This window comes from Quercus robur, chromosome 8 (genome assembly GCF_932294415.1).
Source record: "Quercus robur chromosome 8, dhQueRobu3.1, whole genome shotgun sequence".
Lineage (NCBI taxonomy): Eukaryota > Viridiplantae > Streptophyta > Magnoliopsida > Fagales > Fagaceae > Quercus > Quercus robur.
Genome location: NC_065541.1, coordinates 36,804,371 through 36,824,720, shown reverse-complemented (window position 1 = coordinate 36,824,720; position 20,350 = coordinate 36,804,371). Strand labels below are relative to the sequence as shown.

Genomic DNA, 20,350 nt, shown 5'->3' with positions numbered 1-20,350 from the left:
TTTATTGTTTTCTTTAGCATGTTTCTTGCTTTATTTGTGCTTCTAGCTTAAATCTCCTTGCTTTTTATGCTTTATGCCATATTTTGTGCTTAGATCTACATCCTTCATGCCTTTATGTTTAGATCTAAATGCTTAGGGTTTTTATGCCATGTTTCCTTTGTTTTGTTCCTCTCTTTGCTTTGTGTTGTTGTTAGGGTTATGTGCTCACATGCTTGATACCATGTCCATGGTTATGCTTTGCTCGGATCTATGTGCTTGTATGCTTTTTGCCATGTTTTATGCTTAGATCCACATCCGTACACGTTTATATGCTTGGATTCACGTTCTTCCATGTTTATGTGCTAGTCTTCACATGTCCACACACGCATTGCCATGCCTATGCCTAGATCTTTGTTTTTACATGCTTGCGTGCTCGGATCTAGGTTTTCACATGCTTATATGTCTAGATCTATGTTTTTTCATGTTTGTGTGCTTGGATCCATGTTCTATGTGCTTTATGCCATCTTCCATGTGCTTCTGCGCTCCATGCCATGATTGTGTGCTTAGACTTAGGCTATGTTTGTCTTGTCATGTGCTATTGTAGCCCTTTTGTTGCTTTACCCTTCTTTCTTATGTTTTGGCATATTGGTTTGGACCCGATCTAGACCCTATGGTCTTTGTCATCGTCCATATACCTTAGCCTATATCAAAGGGTTTGGATTACCCATTTTGTATGTCTATGCTTGCTTGCTTACTTCTATGCTTTATACTTGTGTTAGCCTCTCTTGCTTTAGGCTTTGCCATGTTTGACACTCTTAGCGGGTTTGTGATTGGGTGGTTACATCCGACGCCCATGAGGCCTTGTTTGGATGTAACCATTTGGGGATGCATTGTTATGATTTTGGTTGTTTCATGCATACCTTTCCCCCTTTTCCACCTCGTGCGATGATATGCTTACCATGCTTGTTTGCACCACCCGTTGGCTTGCTATGCATCTTTACACGCTTGCTTACATGTCCATGCATGAGTCTTGCTTGCTAGTGTGTCGTCCATGCTTCAACACAATGAAGTTATGGACATCTGATCCAAACCTACATTTGTCCCTCATGGACACCACCCTTTTGTTTACCTTTTGCTTGTTTGTTTGTTATCTAGCTTGTTTGCCTACTCATATGATTGCTCGTATCCTGGTTGCTTTGCTTGCCATATCTATCTTGCTTGTTCACTTTGCGTCCTCTTGATATTATCTACACATTTTCCTTCCATTGCTAGTCTGCTAGTTGTCTTGTCTTTGCCTTTGCATGTACACATATGGAGCAAGGACACACGGAGCTAGGGCATGATTTCCTAGGCGCAAGCAAAAAGGGCATGGATGCAAGCGTGTGGTCAAGCCAAGCGGCTGCAGTCAGTAGGTTTAGGGTTTAGCATTTTCCCTTTAGTTATGTACTCTTTTAAACCCCTCCTTCCGCCTCCCTTTCTCCCTTAGATGGTTTGCATTAGGTATATCATGCTTTGTACCATTCGTCCTCATCTCTAAAGTATGGCGACCCCTGTTTATTTTCCTGCGCTTATATTTTGGGCCATGCTCTAGGGATGTAGACATTTACTTTCCTGCTCTGTGTGCTTGCATTATGCATGATGTATGTATGTATATACTTGCTTGCCCCCCTCCGGTGTGATTGTCACAGTCCGTGTCACCTAAGGCAAGTGATGCCTAGTTTCCGCCGTGAAAGTAAGGTGACATGTCGCTGGATTTTTGCCGCAGAAATCTGGTACTCAGCTCGAATGCCATAGGAAAGCATAGATTGGGACCACACCCTTTCAAAAGCTAAACCTCAAAGCCCCCATGCATGTGAAGCCCCAAAAGCTAATGCCGAAATCATGTTTTTTAATGTCAATCTCCAAAAATAAGGTTTTATCAAAACAAATGACTGTACTTAGACAGGCGTTGTGGGGTGCCTAACACCTTTCCCACACTAACCAAACTTCCAAACCTAAGAATCAAGATTTTTTGCCATCCACATTAGATTAGGAAAAATGACATTTTTCTTAACCTAGAATCGGTAATAAAATCAACCAGAAATAGGTGACCAATCACGCCTTAGAAAAACCCAATGATTGGTGGTGACTCCACTCATCTTTGGTAATCCCTAAAATTTGGCCTAGATTCTTGCCATAATGCCAAAGGTAGACCTACCTTCCTCCACCGAAAGAGAGAACCCGAAACGGGCCTTCAACGGGCGAACCATACACATTCATCGAGAGGGGCCTTCAACGGGCCTCGCGCACGCAAGAGCTATTGCCACGGTGGGTGGTTAAACGAAGGCCCATGGTGACAGCGGATTTTCAGCTACCAAGGTCAAGGCCGGGTGTCAACAAACTATCTATGGGAAAAATAAATAAATAGATATGAAGTTGAATTACGGGACATATTAAGTTTTTTGCCTTCTCAAAAAAAAATTTGGAGAAAGTTTCAACCTATAACGTCCACTCTTGATAATAACTCTTTATCATCAAACCAAGACAACAATCAGTTTTGAACCTGGAACCTCCACCTCTCAAACTCTTAAGAATGAGCTTGTGACCACTAGACCAACTACCCCCGATGGTCTCTCTCATGGATAATGTTGACTATTTTCTTTTGCTTGCCATGGTATCTGTTAAGCAAAAGAAAATAGTCAACATTATCTTAAAGATCAATTACAAGGAAAATTAGTGCCTTAACAAATAGAGCTTGAACATCATTACCCAATGAATTGACAGGTTCCAAATATATTATATGTGTGGACTGTTAAAATAAGAAAAAGTTTAACTACAAACTTAGTTGTAGTCATTGGTTACAAATTTACTTAATATCATTTTATTGGGTGTGGATTTAAAAAAAAAAAACCACAATTAGATTACATTTTCTTTTTATATACTCCATGCTTGCAAAATTTCTGGAAGATTTAAGATCAATAGCTATGTTATCAATTAAATATTTCAATTTCAATTTTTGGTAGTCTAAAATTATACACAAAAAATAAGTTTATGGATCAAATAGTAAATAATATCTGATTAACACGAAATATGATATGGGTGTTAAGAACATAAAGAACATGCAATATAATGGTTAGATTTTCAAAATATGTAACCATATTAATTTTTTTAGTGGAAGTTGTAGTTATTGACTACAACCTAGTTTGTAGCCAAGTTTTTTCCATTAAAATAAAACAATGCAACCTAGGTATTTCAATAACTTGGTTTTTCTTCCCTCTCTTCTTTGCTAGAATTTATACTACCTGACCAAAGTTATTCTAGTAGATGAAAATTTTCAGTACTAGATTTCATCTATCAAATGTGAATCTTAGTTGATCTTGGGACGTATAGCCATAGTACAAAAATTCCAATCAAATAAAAGGGCTCGCAAAGGGCATGATGCCTAGGATTTGATGTTGGGAAATTGTCTCAAATTCCAAATGTGACTTGGAAAGTCAATTAGGTTTCCTAGTTGAAAAAAGAAAAATTAAATTGGGTTTCCTTGTTGTAAAAGGAAAGAATATTCCTTGGTGTGGAAGGAAGTCTATTCCTTGTTAAAGGGGTAATGTAGAGAGAATAGCAAAAGAGTCTTATAAATAGACAATGCTACAAAGAAGTTGAAGGCTTTGGCCCAAGGGTCCTCCCTATGGGGAGAGGGAAAATAAAGCGTGAAACCAAGAGAGAGAAAATGGATTTTCACTTAGGAGGAACGCAAGAGGAAGGAGAGAGCAAAGTACTGCCGCCTTTGAGAAGACACAAAGAGAGTATGTGTAAGAGCAAAGAAAGAGGAAGCCACACAAGAAAGAAAAAGAAGAGAGAGCAGCCAAGAGGGAGCCGCTTAGAGAAAAAGAAGATAGCCAAGAGAGAGTTGTGCGTGTAGAAGAAAATAAAAATGAGAGAGTAAAGTGCTGCCTCCTTTAAAAGAGATAATTAGTGTGTGTATTAGAGCAAAGAAAAATAAGAGAGATTTTTCTTTAGCTGTGAGACATACACAAGAATTATTGTAATTGATTTGATAATAGTGAAATTATTTGGAGTTTGTCCCGTAATTTTTCCCTTTAAAGAGAAAGGGTTTTCCACGTAAATTTTGCGTTCTTGTGTGTGATTGTTATTTTGGATTGCTAATATTGTTGATAATATAATTTGGGACCCAACATTTGAAACAAAATTGCCTTTACAATTTCATTACAAAACCGTTTTCTAAATTTGGAGCATATTGAAAACATGAGATTTTATAATGACGTTGATGCTAGGTTTTTTAATAAAGATAGAGTTTCAAGTTTTAGCTTAGATCATAATTCATGGGATTCGAGCTACTAGTGAAATATGCATTATGTATAAAATGTGACTTTAGAGTTTGAGATATACTAATATTCCTAAAAGTTTAAGAAATGCAACGCCATAGGATTTTATTTAGTAAAGACTTAGTCACAATTTTATGACTTTCTTTTATTTTATGCTTTCTAGTCCTATTAATTGTGAAACCTTGAGTTTGAATTATATTAGGTAATTGGTTTTAGATTTAATTTTAATTAGTAATTTAAGCATGCTTTTTTTTTATTTTTATAATTTACATATTTATTTTATGATTTCTCAAACTTTTATAGGTATAATAACTATGGTACTATAGCATTTTCCTATTTTAGGGACTAAGTAGGGAGTCTCATGTTGGCCTTTTTTGGAGCTTCTCTCCCTAAATTAGGGTCTTACCCTATTTTAAAGAGGCCAATATGATTGCTCTAACATGTTGAACATCTTTTTTTCTTTCTTTTTGGTTGATTATGGGAATTGCACCCATGTCTTCAACATGAAAATACGATATCCTAACCACTAGATGAAAGGGACCAAAAAGTCATTCTTCATATACGAGAACAAAAATGGTTCATTTTGTTTTTATAAGCAATTCAAGATTTTGTTTTGTGTTCATGTTGGTGATTTCTGATGTGAATTTAGTGGGTTGTCCTCCCTTCCTACAGGTTCCACTGACCTAGTGACACACCAACTATGTCTCCCTTTCTCCAATCATAAAACCCCCCTTTGAATAATATGTTGAACACTAGATGGTGGAAATTTGACTTCGAAATTGGGCTTAGGAATATTATGGTCATCCTGATCAAATCCACCTTACTTTTGATCAAGTCTGAATCAATAGCCTAAGAAGAATCCACAACAAGTTGAAGTCTCCGCTCCCAATGTTCTCGGAGATCAATGTTGCACAGAAATCCAAAGCCCACAATACAAGGTCCATACCTTGGTTTCTCCAGTCGAAAAATGCTTTGTCCACAATATTTCCACAATAGTTTCACAACAAATCTTAATTCTTAAATGGTAGCTTGTTATTAACTATTATTAGTGGGTGGAAAAGTAATTTCAGTGGTGGGTTCAAATATCAGCCTCAATACTATATCATTCTTCCATTTAAATATTATTTTTAATACCTATTCACATTTTTAATAATAAATCCGACAGCCACCAGCACAACCCAGCTTAACCACAATCCAACAAAAGCCACGAGCACAACCAGCCTAACCAGAAACCAACAAAATCCACATTCACATTTCAATAAACTTTGTTGACTTTCCCAAACTAAAAACTGAAACCCTAGAAATCCGGTAACCATTTGCAATGTACCCCGTCTCCATAAATCAAACCCTCTTGCAACATTACAAACCCTAAAAAATTAAACAAAAATAAACCCAAACAAAAGCCACCACCGCCACCCATCTAGTATCATCTTGTTGATCTAACCCAACCACCATTGCAATGATCAATCATCAATGAAGACAACAAATCAACCAGCAAACCCATCATTAAGCAAACCCACACCTGCAACACAACTAATCCCACACGCCGTTGGCCACCCACTAGTACACAATAGACACATGCACACCCAACTGGTATCATACCCATCATCAAGCAATTTTGGTGAAAATTTGAAGCACAAATCAAGAAAATTTGGGGAATTTCAAACCAACTCACAATACCTGAAATGGGTTTCAATCGGCGCTGTGTTAAACCCCCTTTAAATTTTCCTATGTCGAGGAGGTCAATTAACAGTGAGTTCCTTTCTAAAAATGGTGTGAAGTCATAGAAAGAGGACAAAGATCTTGGTTGAGAGAGAGAGAGAGAGAGCATTGGATAACAAATAAAAATTGAGTTTTTATTGTTAATTTGGCGAGATTAGTTCCTTCACTAGAGCTGGCGAGGTACCCATCATCTGCTAAGTTTGAATGTCAAACTGGTGAGGATAATGCAAACTAATTTTGGTGTATTTCAACATTTATTTGCTGAAATGTTAGAGTGGCGACTCTAACGTGATAGCTCTAATTTGTTGTGAAAATATTGTGGACATAATACTTCTCTTTCTAACTCTATAAGAAAATTGTTAAGCATTTAAACTTTCCATGACTGTAACTTTAGTTGAACATTGATGATGCCGAAAAATCGTCAGTAAGTCACACAGTCCTCACGTGCTCAAGACAACACCTGCACAACATAGAACAAGTGGTATCGGCCAAAGACTCTCTAAAAGTTAAGTTAGAAAACTTTCACAACTCTAGAGTGTCAGATGTCACGTCCCAAACCCGATACCTGGATTTCTGACCATGACCGGCATGCTAATATCAAGCTTAAACCTGATATTAACAAGAACCAACTTACTTTTACAAAAGCTTCCCTCTTTCTTACTTTTCATTCTTGTTTCTTACTTAAATGATATAACTTTTCACTTGACATTCAGAGCATCTATATTGTACCCAAAGAATAATATAATCCACCAGTTACTCAAATTCTAAATTTCACATAATACATCTTTTAATACTTTAAGGTACACCACTTTCATTAGATCCTAAAATACACAATACTACAAAGCTAAACATCAAATTGTTAATTTGAGATTTATAATTTTAAAACTAAAACCAGCTCCTTCCAAAACTCAACTAAGGCTCCCTCTACTCCAACATAAAACCTGTTGACTGAAAAAGTGAAAGAGATGAGCTACACAGCTTAGTAAAGGTAAGATACATGAGAATTTAATAAGAATGCATGTAAATCAAACCATTTTATTTTATAAATGTGTAGATAGGAGAATATATTTTCATGCATAGTATTTTATACTATTCATAATAATAACTTACACGCTCTTCATAGGAAAATAATTGTTCTCCTTTTTCTTATCAGAATAATATTATCAAAACCTTCAGATTGAACTTCTTCATTTCTTACAAAGTCACTAAATATGATATTGATTATTCAAAATCATATACATACATACATACATACATATATATATATATATATTCTCATTACAAAATAATCATTTTAACGTAAATCAGGTAATTGGTAACTTTGTCTTAAACTAGAAACATCTTAAAGAATAACAAAACTTTTCTTCATAAACTTCTTCTCGTAAAATATTATAACTTTCATAGTCATAAAACTTAGCATTTCATAAGAACAGATATTTGATAACTTTTTAACATAAACTTATACTTTCATCAGAAGTTTTATCTTTAAAGCACAACAAAATTTCAAAAACTTTATCTTTAAAGAACAGCTTTTCTTTTCATCATAAACTTTTTATTTTCATGAGAGCTTTCAACTTTTCATAATGCATTTAAATAAAATCATTTTCTCATGATCAATAACATAATATAGTTGTTCATAACATATTGGTTAGTCCATATCTGATAAGTTTATACAGAGAAGACCTCACCACATTTGGGTGCCCTCGTGTGCATGATATTGTCCTCTTTGGGAGGTCTGATGGCACATCCCCTAAAGATTTTGTTCCTCCCCACTGTCCGTACATATTGGAGAGAAGGCCTTGTTCAAATTAGAGTTACGAGTAGCCTCATTTCCTCTACTTTAAATGGCCTAGAGTTACGGACAGCCCCGTTTCCTCTACTTTAAATGGCCAAACAGATAACATTTTCCATGGAAAGTCAGTAATTTAACCCTAACTGGCCGAGTTCAGATTACCAGAGGACATAACCCGAAAACATTTCATACTTATACATCATACTGAAATTCATAATTTGCATAACATTTCATAATAAAGGCATTTCCATTGTTTTCTTTAAACATCATGTTTGTGGAATTAGTAATAGCATCAATATGATTAAATCATATACATAAGGTTTTGAGAACTCTCGAACATACCTTTGTCTGAAACATGATTATATGCCATATCTCTAATAATAAAAAAAACCTTTAAATGCATAATATACTTTAAAATAACCTCATAACTTACGAAATGCTTATATAACTTATCCCTTACCTGAAAGCAGAGGAACCGAGCAGGGCCGGCTCTATGGTGGAGCAAAAAATGCAACCGCCTAAGGCCCCAAGTAAAAAAAAGGCCCCTAAATTTTAACCAATAGGATTATTTATAATCAATAAATAAAATAAAATTTTTTATTAGATGAAAAAAAAATAAAAAAATAGAGAAAAATGCAACGTCGTCCACAATATTTTTCACAACACTTGTACAACTAATGCTAAGTAGCAAGTTATAACAGCCTATTGTTGATGGCAAAAAAATAATTATAGTGATATTTTCAAATAAAAAACAAAAAACAGTTTAAAATCTAGGATTTGTTGTAAAAAATATTGTGAATGTTGCACTTCTAAAAAAAAAGAATAATAATAAGAGTTTAATTAGCAAACTTTTACTAGTTTTAATCTAAATCTACCACTAACACCACTGTTTTACTTACCACTATCAATCTACCACATCAACAAATATGAAAAATTTTGTCAAATTTTTTTTGTCTTAAAAATTCAAAAAAAAAAAAAAATTCTATGTAGTTCATGTTAATTAGTAGTAATTTTGCATCTAAATAAGATGATCAATTTTCGCCTTAGGCCCCCAAATGCATCAAGCCGCCCCTGGAACCGAGAGCCTAAAGTCGAAAGAGCTTAGACTTGGGTATTGGTAATACCTAAACCAAATATCAAAACTTATTATTATCAATTATTCCTTATCATAAACTTACACATTCATCTCAAAACCTATATCTTAAAATCAAGAAAATCATAATCTCACCTCAACGAGGTTCCTTAAACACAAAATACATTCATCAAACAACATAATGTACCAAGTCATAGAGAAACCATTGTTTTAATGTTCATATTCAGATCATGTCAATTAGCTTTAAAATCAATTCAAAATATGTTTGAGATTGGAAGCAATGGTGCATGCATAAACTTATACAAGGCAACATAGAGCATGAACAAAACAACTTCATAAAAACAATAATTGAATGGTTTAGAGCCCTTCCTTTGGAGTACTAAATCTTAAACCAAATTATACAAAATCTATCTATGATTCAGACATACCAAAAGATAAGCATATTAAATTATAGCTCAAAACATTCACCCTAACTTTATCTTACTTCCTTAATCATATACAATTATTAGTTAGTAAAAACCCTAATCTACCTTCAACAAACCATCAACATAGTTTCAAACCTGCTTAAAACAACATATATATAGAGACTTACAAATTCATGATTTCCTAATTTTACAAACCACAAATACCATTACTAAAAATTTCTTGAAGAAATCATGAATTCTAAGATGAGAGTAGTTAAAATTCTTACCAAGTTTATGGTTCTTGAGGGGAAATAGACATAGAATCACTCTGGCATGAAAGGATTTCCCTTTCCTAGTGGCTAGACCCGAAAGTATGAAAGGTAGAGAGCTTGAGAGAGTATTTGAGTTTTCTAGTTTCTTTGAGAAAGTATGAAGAAGAAATGAGATGGAGTTTTATTTTCCTTTTGAGGTGTTGACCCGTGGGTTTGAGAGAAGACTCAAGAGAGCTTCTAGCTCTTTCCTTAAGAGAAAAAGAGAGCAAAGTGAGGTGAGAATTCAGATTCATGTGGACCCGTGGGAATAGAGAGGGAGAGAGCTTCTTGGAAGTTCTAGTTATTTTGAAAAGTCAAAGAAGAATTGAGATGGACTTGGTGATTACATGGCCAGCCAAGTCTTGGTCTTTGGGTTTGTCAACATGCATGAAACTTTGGCATTTTGTGTTGAATTCCCATTGGTTACATGTGTGGGTGGAATTTCTACCATAACATCTTATGCATCATACTTAATTAAAACACCACCAACTATGCATCTAATAACTTAAACCATTTAAATATAGTTTTGTACATACTCAGTATATATTTATAATACAATTAGTCATTCAATTATTTATAATCTTTACAATTCTTATTTAATGGCATTGTAAAATAATATATTTATTAAATACTCTTATATTAATTTTATAAAATAAGTGACTCAAAATAATAATTAATCACTTGAACACATATGTTAACTATAAAATTGGGTCGGGGTGTTACATTAGAGCTGGGGGAAATTATGCGTACCTTGTTTATGAGGGCTTGGTGGCTTTTATAGTAGTGTAAAACCGACTCTGGTTTCTTTGATAGAAAGATATTTCCTTATAGAAAAGATTCCAATAAATGTTCGTATTTTGTGGGATTTTTTCCATACAAGGTCTCCATTGACTAGGGGTTATTGTAGGGCGCAAGGTATTTCCATTTAGGATTCCTTGGAGTTCACTTAAACCTTGTGGGTGCCACATGGCCCCAATATCCGTCAGCCTCGGGCCCATGTACGCAGAATCCATCCGTATAAGGGGACCATCCGTCACGTGATCTATCTGTCCAGTACCTCAATTTATCGTCTTATTTTTGATAACCCATTAATTTTGTGTCCTCATGTTTATTTGGACCGATCCATTAACCTTAATTTTTATCCTCTTCAAACATGAATATTAAATAAAGAAAAAAATACAAAAGGAAAAAAAAAAAAAAGGAATAAAATTTAAAAAGTGATGTTAGAGATGCTACAAATTTTTATCCAAAAAAAAAAAAAAAAAGATACTGCAAAATTTACTATATAAATCTTACATATTGATGCATCAATTTTTAAACCCAACACAAAAAAGTGATTATAAATTTGTTTATTATGTTCAAGAATGAAACTAAGATTTCATCTTTGATGGGACAAAGTATGAACAAAAAAAAATTCACAATTTAATACTAAGAGTTATACAAGTATTTAAGAACAAATTAATAAATGAAAAATAAAACTTATGTCTATTTAGTGCCTATGTAGTGTTAAAAAAAATTTACAATAGTTGTTTCTTAATACATTTCAAGTTAATTATCTATTAATGTGTACTAAATATTATATTGATCTCCTTTATTCTATGGCTACACTAAATGCTTTTATATAAATAAAACTAGCATGTAACTCATACTTATGCACAAAAGCATTTAACAATTGTGATGACGAGATGTTCATCTCAATTTCCACACTAAGCATTATGAATGGAGCTCACTTGACACCAAAATTTTTATATAAAAAATTGACACATAACACAAAATTAGACTACAATTAAGAATTAATTTTGAATCAAATTGAATTCTAAAATTGTACTTCAACTTAATATAATATATATGATTTTCTTTCACTTTTAACAAATTAACAAAATCTTAATCTAAACACACTGAAAACTATTGAAAAATATGATTCAAAGAAATATTGATTTATTTTTCTTATTTTGTACAATATTTTCTTTTTTTTTTTTCTTTTTATAATTTGAGATGGTACTATAAGCTACAATTTAGAGAATGCTTCATCAACATTTGAGTTTATTATAGCAGGAAAAGTTTGCATAAATGCATAATATGATATACTAATTGAAGCAATTTTTGTGAGATAACATTACTAATAATAATAATAACTTGAACATTTATAATAAATTTAATCATAAAATAAACCATCTTCTTCTGATAAGATTTAAAGTCTTCACAAATTTGCAAGTTATGGAGAATGCAAAAGGAGATGTTGTTGTGGTTATTTCAATTTTGATAGTTAATTAGAAACCCAATTTCAATTATTGGGATGACAGGCTACGGGCTTACAGTCATTGGATTGGAGTTATAACGTACAGTGAGGCCAAGAAGAAATTCAGATGAAACTTGTGTATGTTATCATCAAACTAGCACATTCTATCATCATTTTACTTGGCTCGGGAGTACGCCATCAAGATTTCAATACCATGGTTCAACCTCTTGCTAAGTTGATGCATGTAATTTGCTTGCATAACTTTTACCGTTTGGAAGCTAATAAGATAGTTTCCATGATTACACACCATAAAAATTTAGTAGTCAACAAGTTCTATACAAAACCATTGATCTCTCATTAGACTGCAGTATCACTATCAGCTTTTGTTTCAGGGTAATACTGGATCTAATACATTCAGTCACTTCTTCTTAACCTTAAGACTCCTTAGTTTTAACCTTAACACATGACAAACACGTGAATAGGAGCAGTTTTTTGGAGAAGTTTGTAGAAGTGGGATCTACAATACAAAACTTAAATCATTTTGGCTTGCTTGGAGTAACTTGAAAAGTCTAGTTCACAACATCTTATAGCTCTTAATTTGGAGTGAACTGAAACTAAAATTTATCTTTTTCTTGGCGATTCAATATATCTCAAGACCCTATTGAGTTCACCAATAATAATATGTAGGTGAGATGTTCTTGCTTAGGTTCATGAGCGATATTATTGTGATTTTTTTTTTTTTTTTTTTTGGCTTATGTATTAAGTGTTAATGCATAATTTATTTTTGCACCAAAATTTAGATTTTTTTTTGACACATGGTGCAAAACAGGGCTCCAATTATAGATTTTAATTATATTTTCTCTGATTTTTGGCTTTAAATATATATAGATATAGATTATGTTGTTATATCCTATCTGTCACCAAATTCCAAACTCAAAAAATATAAATAAAATTATCTTATTATATTGGCTTGGCTCAACTTGATTCATTAGCCAAACTGAGCTCGAGTTTAATATGAAGCTCAAACTCGAACTCACTATCAAGTTCTTAATTTTAAGATTCAACACAAGTACATTATCAAGCTCAAATAAGCATGTTACCAAGCTCATTTGGTTTGAACGAGGGGTCAACTCCCAATTAAATAAAAACTTAGTAAGATATGAGTTTATTTTTCAAGTTAGTATCAATCTTATTACCAAGGTTATAAACAAGCCTAGGTTTAACTCTTTTTTTTTTCTTTATATATATATATATATATATATATCAAGCCCTATTGTTCATAGGTCTATTCATTAAAAAAAATTTATTTTACTTGGGTTTGACTTATTTTTAAACATGCCTAAAACTAAGGCTTAAACTTGGCCTGATTATGACTTTATGTTGTTCCTAAGAATATAAAATATTAAATAAATTGCAATTCATAAAATAATAATATTTAATCACATATCACTAGAAATGTGTTTACCATATAATTAAAGAACAAGTTGAGATATTACCTCACTTTAAAAACATCTCATAACATGATAAAGAATTTATCATCAATTCCATGAATTTTTAGGTGGTGAAGCTGAGGCATGGACCAGGTCACTCCTTTGAGACAATACACACCGTTTATAGGGTTTCTAGTGTAGTAGACTAGCAATTATACGTGCTACTACCTTTTTTTTTTTTTTTTTTTTTACAAGATAGAATTTCTACTCTAACCTAATCTAAGTATATATGTCTGTGAAACTCTCTCTTGGAGACTTGAACTTCGACCCTTGCTCCCAACATCCCACAAGCATTTATACTTGTTGAGTGACCACCGCACTAAGGGTGCGCGGTGGTATATATGCTACTTTCAAGATATTGTTAAACCAAAAATTACAAACGGTACTATTTCCACAGAGTCTGAAGACAAATAGAGGCAAAACGGTGTCATTCCCATTAGTTCAATTACATGAATTAAGCTAAACGATTTCTTATAGAATGCATACCGTTATGTTCAAATGTTGGTTTACAACTTACAAGCACAGGAAATTCTAATAGGATTCAGTTAGAACTTTTTTTTTTTTTTTTTTAATACAAGATAGAAATTTTATTCTAGCCTAATCTAAGTATATATGTGTGTGAAACTCTCTCCTAGAAACTTGAACCCCGGCCCTTGCCCCCTCCCCACACCCCACAAGAATTGTTACTATGATTCTTGGGCTTAGTTAGTTGTGTATTTAAGTATAAATATAGCTCTGCATGTATGATTGATTATTAAGCAAGGTTAACATAAATTTCTCCATTTATTTCTCTCTCTCTTTCCTTTGTATTTAATTTTCTGTGTTTCATTTAATGTCTTGCTACATAGAAATAACTATGATCCTTGCTTAGTTAATAGAAATTCTGAATTTCTTCAGATATAACAAACCAACCATCTTGTTGATTATCTTTATAAACCTACACCATTGGTAAGATAAGAAATTCTCAATAATACTTTATTTACCTAGAAATAAAGTGTAATAAGGATATATATATTTTTTCTTTAAAGAAGAGGATTGAACCATGCAAGTGTTTTTAGAAATATGTTGGTGTATGTGAAAGTGACAAGACAAACTTCACTTTTTTGTACATCCCCCGAAGTCGTTCATTCTTTAGAGCATTAACATTAGTTGTTGCAAAAATATGCAATTTTAACACATCAAAAAGCTTACTTTATTATTTTAGCACATCATTTTATAAGAGTATTCCCATTAAAGGTGCTAAAAATGTTAAATGTTATTTTTTTTAGCATTTTTAGCACCTCAAATGATAAAAACATGCTTCCATCAAACATTCTAAATCCTAAAAGATTTAGCACTGAGTTACAGTGAGCTTGTATCAATACAAGCTCAATATAGCTGGATTGTAAAAAAAAAAAAAAAAAAAAAAAAAAAAATTGTTTTTTATTCACCCAACGGCTCTTTGTCATTTCTCATTCTCTTTCCTCTCTCACTTCTTTCATCTCTCTTCTCTCTTCTCTCTCTTAAGTGATTCGGCGATTATGGGCCACCGATGGTTATGGTTTGGCAATTGTGGGCCGTCGTGTGTTGTGGTCCGATGGTCAAGGTCATGGGTCCAATGACTGTGGGTTTTGATTTTGGGTTGTGGGTCATGGTCCGATGATCCGATGGTCGTGGTTTTGGTTCCTGTGGGTCGTGGGTCACCAATCTACTAGTTCGGGTCTTCATCTATTGGTTAAGGGGTGAGAGTCGAATCTGGTGGCAGCGGGATGGTGGGTTGTGGGTCTGGGTTGTAGTGGGTCGTGGTGCAGTGGATTGGCGTGATGGGTTTGCTTTTGTGGAGTTTTGCCATGGTGGGTTTGTGTGTGTGTGTGTTTTGCTTGGTGTTTTGATTGGCAATGGTGGATTGGGATGTGGGTTTTTACCTCTCTGTCTTTCTTCTTTCTTCTCATCGATTTGGGTTTTTTGATTGTCTTCTTTCTTCTCATTGATCTGGGTTTTGTGATTGTGATGGTGATATATATTATTTTAAATGAAGTGGTAAAAAAATAAAACTTTTGATATATGGTGTATTGTAAAATAAAAGTTTAAAATCAATAAAGTAGGTTTTTGAGATGTTAAATGCTAAAATTTTGCCAAAGGCATTGTAGCTTAATTGGCACCTCCCCATGTACAAAGTACTTGGGGGTCTAGGGAAGAAAGGGTTCGAGCTGCGGAGTTAGTAGCATGTTGTATTTATTTCTCAAAAAAAAAATGCTAAAATTTTTGAAATCTTTGATATGAATGCTATAACACACCCTATTCCATTCTTTAATTTCATACATTAAATTTAATAAATACAACACATTAAAATAATATTTACATAAAACTCATCCCAATAAAAAAACAATAAAAATGGTACTTTTGTGAGCAATTGGTCATGAGAGGAGAGAGAGTATAATAAAAAAAAAATTTACAATTTGTGAATGTACCATTTCAAATTTGGAATGGTACTATTCACCCATGCTAAAAGTTTTAGAATTTAAAATATTTGATGTTTGGTATGATCATTTGGTACATGCACTTAAACAACAGTTTTCAATTTTTAAATAACATTTGATGTATTTTCACACACTTTTTCAGCTACATATATTTTTAAAAAATACAAACAATGTTATTAGAACAATATTACCAAACGGGCCCTAAATGTTTGGCATTTAGCACACCTGATGCTAGTGCGCTTATACTTAATTTATTGGCTAAACGTACAGGCAGCCACTGATAAATGCTATGACAATTGTAGGGATATATATAATATCCCGGAAAACATTGAATTATATAAATGGAAATATTTCTCAGCAAAAAAAAATATATAAATGCAAATATCATAACTTGCTTAGTGGTCAAATACGTTTTAAATACAAGAGTAATGCTACAAATACAAACTATTTTATAACATTTTTACAAAATGTTGATGTGTCTAATTTCTTGTTAGTTTTATTCTAGACCTACTATTAATATCACTTTTTCATTTACTAATAATCACTTATCACATCAGCAATTTGTAAATTTTTTTATAAATTAATTTGTATCTCTAGTATTATTCTAAATACAATTACTCCAGCCATTTAAGATAGGTATTAAAAGCAATGAATTAAGATTGAACAATAGAAACACATCAGTAACGTTCACTAGTTTTTTAAGAAAAAATGTTAAGAAGCAAAGGCTGCCAACTTAGATGAAAAAGTCTTCCGAATATAGTTACTTAGAATTTCTAAAAAAAACCGAAATCTCATTAAGAAAACCGATACGTTAATAATCAAAATTAATCTGATTTGATTTTATCACTTATTGAACATCAAAATTATTATTTTTATAAAAATAATATTCCAACAATTTATAAACAAATAAATATAAACAAATTTTTTATCAAGCTAAATCCAAGTTATTAGTAAACAGCTTGGTCTATTTACAACCCTAATCATTCCTCAACACATCTAGATAATATCATTACATACAATAACATGTTTTTGGTTTATAAAAACTTACTTTTTCAGTTAATTATAATATGAGCATTACGAATAATAATAATAATAATAATAATTTAAGCATTATGATTGCCATTCTCAGCTTTTTTTTTAGGACGGGGAAAGATTTGATCCAGGGCACTAGCAGGTTTTTTTTTGGACACCATTTTCACTGGTTCGTTGTCAATCAACTTTATTTTATTTTCTGTCATAAAATTTATGATTATGGTCCCTAGTTTCTATCTAACGTTTTTGCACTTTCATAGTATTAAATTATCAAGTTAAATATTCTAATAAATGCCAGTGTTTGGGTGCTTTCTCCATCCCAAGGGTGGGATTGTTTGAGAACTAAGCAAGAGTATATTAGCTTATAGCTCAGTAGTTAGCAGTTGGCACGTCTTTAGGATTGTTGGTTAGCATGTGATTTGCTCGCTTCGAGGAAAAGGCTTCAAACTCTTTTGACTAGCCTTGAAATTGGGCCCTTTGACTCATATATATATATATATATATATATATATATCTATATATAGGAGGATAATAATAACTGAAGTTGAAAGAAACTCAAATTAGAATTCCAAAATAGAGTTTCAATTTTGCGCTATATGTTCTAAATTTTTATTCTTAAAGAGTTTTAAGTACAAAAACAAAAAAAGTTTAGAATAAATGAATCATAAAAAAAAAAAAAAAAAAAAGTGCTTCACAATAATTTTTTTTTTAAAATGACAATTCACATTTTATACCTAATAATATCCTTACAAAAATTTTTAAAGAGTTAATAAAATATAAAAATGACTATCAATAGTATTTAAATTATATATATATATATATAAGAATTATATTATGCATCTTATTGTATATCTTTAAGTGTATCCATGCATATACATAAGGTTACAAGCTAGTTTTTTATTAAGGATGGATCTGCTTATCATGTGTTCAAATTTCTGGCCAAGTGGAAGAAAAATTAAAAGATATATTTCAGGATAGGAAACAATGAGGTTGCTTTAGGTTGACACCTTTGTTTGTTAGCACATTGCTTGTGATCTACAAACTTTTAAAAAAGGGACTAGAGCATTCACATGATGCTAAAAAACTATATAGCTTTTAGTAACTTAAAACACTATTTTATTTATTTTAACACTTCATTTTATGATACACCTAACATCAAATGTTTTATTTTAACATTTAACATATTAAAATAATATAAACAATACAATAAAATAATATATCCAACATAATAAATAACAATCACAACTATTAACACATTAAAATACTATTTTTTTAGCACCACACATTTTTTTGTTTTGAGTTTTAAGCTGCTATCTCTAGCAATTCACTATAGTTTATACTCAAATTTTTTTTTAAGTTTCCCTTTTCCCTTCTTTGTTGTAGAACACATTTTTAGGGAATTGGTTGCTAAATTGACTTTTTAGCCAATTTAGCAACCTTATTAATAAAATAAGAGCATCTCTAGCAGCATCCGCATCTCATTTAAATATTATTTCTTCGTTCTTTCTTTAATTTTTTTTAATTCTTCCTCTATTCATTCCTAACAGTTATATTTTTAAATTTTCCAATAGTAACATTTTCAAAATTTCCAACAACTATATTTGTAGGGGTAAGGGACCAAAATTACATGTTGGGCCTTAGGCTTGGTCTAAGGGGATAAATAGATCTGAGGAGAAACCACTAATGATGAGACATACTCAAACCGAGACTTGTAAGTGGAGCAAACGAGTGGTTGTTCGAGGAAGCACAAGCTCCTCGGACTTGTGAATATGGTCCAAAAAATATAACCCAACGATCAAGGTGATCTGCCGAGAAGGTTCAATGGTAGGGACATGAGAGAAGGAAGAGAGCCTAAAAATATCTGAGAGAAGACTGACACTACCGCATTAAATGTATAACAACTACTTTACTAGCCGCATTTATGTGGAGAAGACCTCTGAACAGTGCCACATTGGCTACCGCAACTCATAGAGCGTCAGGGAAGGCGGCTAATGGGATAAGCACTCAAGTGGAAGCTCAGATAATCGACAAGTGGAGGGTAAAGATGACACCAAAGAAGATATATAAGGTAGAAGACTCTCCATGAAGAGGGGATCAAAAAATAGAAAGAGAGGACATTATAGCAACTTAAACTGTTATATTACCCCATGGTGATCAATATACAAGGATGAAGGCCTCCTCGGACTGAAAGTTCATTGACATCAACACCTCTTATTTTATGTTTGATTACTGTTGGACCCAACTCTAGTCATTGCCCAATTCGTTAGGTCTTAGTTCTTTGGCCCATTATCTATAAATTCATTGTATTGGGCTCATTGGAACAAAACTCTATACATTTTGGGCCTGGGCCTGGGCCCTAAATCATGACCCTACAATATTTTCTCTATAGCCTTTTAGATGATAAAAGATGCAATGGTAATAGTTAGCAAAAGAGATTCAATGTTAAGTAATTACATTTAAAGAAATAAAAAATAAATAAAGGTAAAGCGTAGTAGTTAAAAATATAAATATATTACCAAAAAAGTTTTAAAATAAAGATGTCCACGATAATAGAGAGAGAGAGAAAGAGAGAGAGAGTCCAAACTAGTAACTACTTACAAAATTTAGATTTTCTCCAAAAAAAAAAAAAAAAAATTCAAAATTTAGAAGAGTAAATTTAGTCTAACCTAACCATCGTCTAGTTCTCCCAATTATTATGACTTTTGAATTTTATGTACTTTTCTTCAATTAAATTTGAAATGACTTTTGGCTTAAAAAGTTTTATATATATATATATATATATATTATAAATTTGAAATTAGTCTCTTTTTTTTTTTTTTCCATAATAATTGTTTTTTATCATGAAGCCAAGACACTAATAGATTTTTGGTATCGAGGAGTTTGAACCACAAATATCTTGTTCAATGACAATAGATTTTATCAGTTGAACTAATTGCGACACATGAATCAATCACATTTAAATCATCTAATTTCATTCAATTTTGATTCAGATATAGGATACATGACATTTAAAAAATTCAAATATCTTTAAGAACTAATATAAACCATACAAAATCAACTAAAAATCTATACTATATATAAAATTATTCATATTTTTCAACTGGACTTTTATGTGGTTCAAAAAGATCCTCATTAATGAAGAGTAACTTCATTTAGAAATAGGGTCATAAATGTCAAATAACAAATTTCATTTTAAACTCAAAAAGAGAACTCCTAACATTTAGGATTTTTTTTTCCTAAAATGTTCAAAAAATAAATTAAAGTTATTACTTATTTCTAAAATTTATCATTTTTAATTGTTTTAAAAATAAAAATATATATTTCCAAATTATAATAAATGCAAATTATTGACCTTTACTCACAAAAATAGAAGAGCCTTTGATGATTTAATTGGGAGGATATCCTTATCTCTTTATTATCAAATTAAAATATATGTAAACAAGGAACACTTTGAATGGCTATCACACTTACGTTAAAGAGACCAAATGGTAAGGACCCCTTTGATGT

The 20,350-nt window shown here is 32.2% G+C and overlaps 1 long non-coding RNA gene across 1 annotated transcript; it reads right to left on the bottom strand.

Annotated features, from left to right (window-relative positions):
• Positions 1 to 6,746: 6,746 nt before the first annotated feature.
• On the bottom strand, positions 6,747 to 9,912 carry LOC126695383 (uncharacterized). Its single transcript, XR_007646019.1, has 2 exons — positions 9,600 to 9,912; positions 6,747 to 8,360 (listed from the first exon to the last, which is right to left on the bottom strand). It is a non-coding gene; the product is annotated as an uncharacterized LOC126695383 (long non-coding RNA).
• Between the last annotated feature and the right edge of the window lie 10,438 nt (positions 9,913 to 20,350).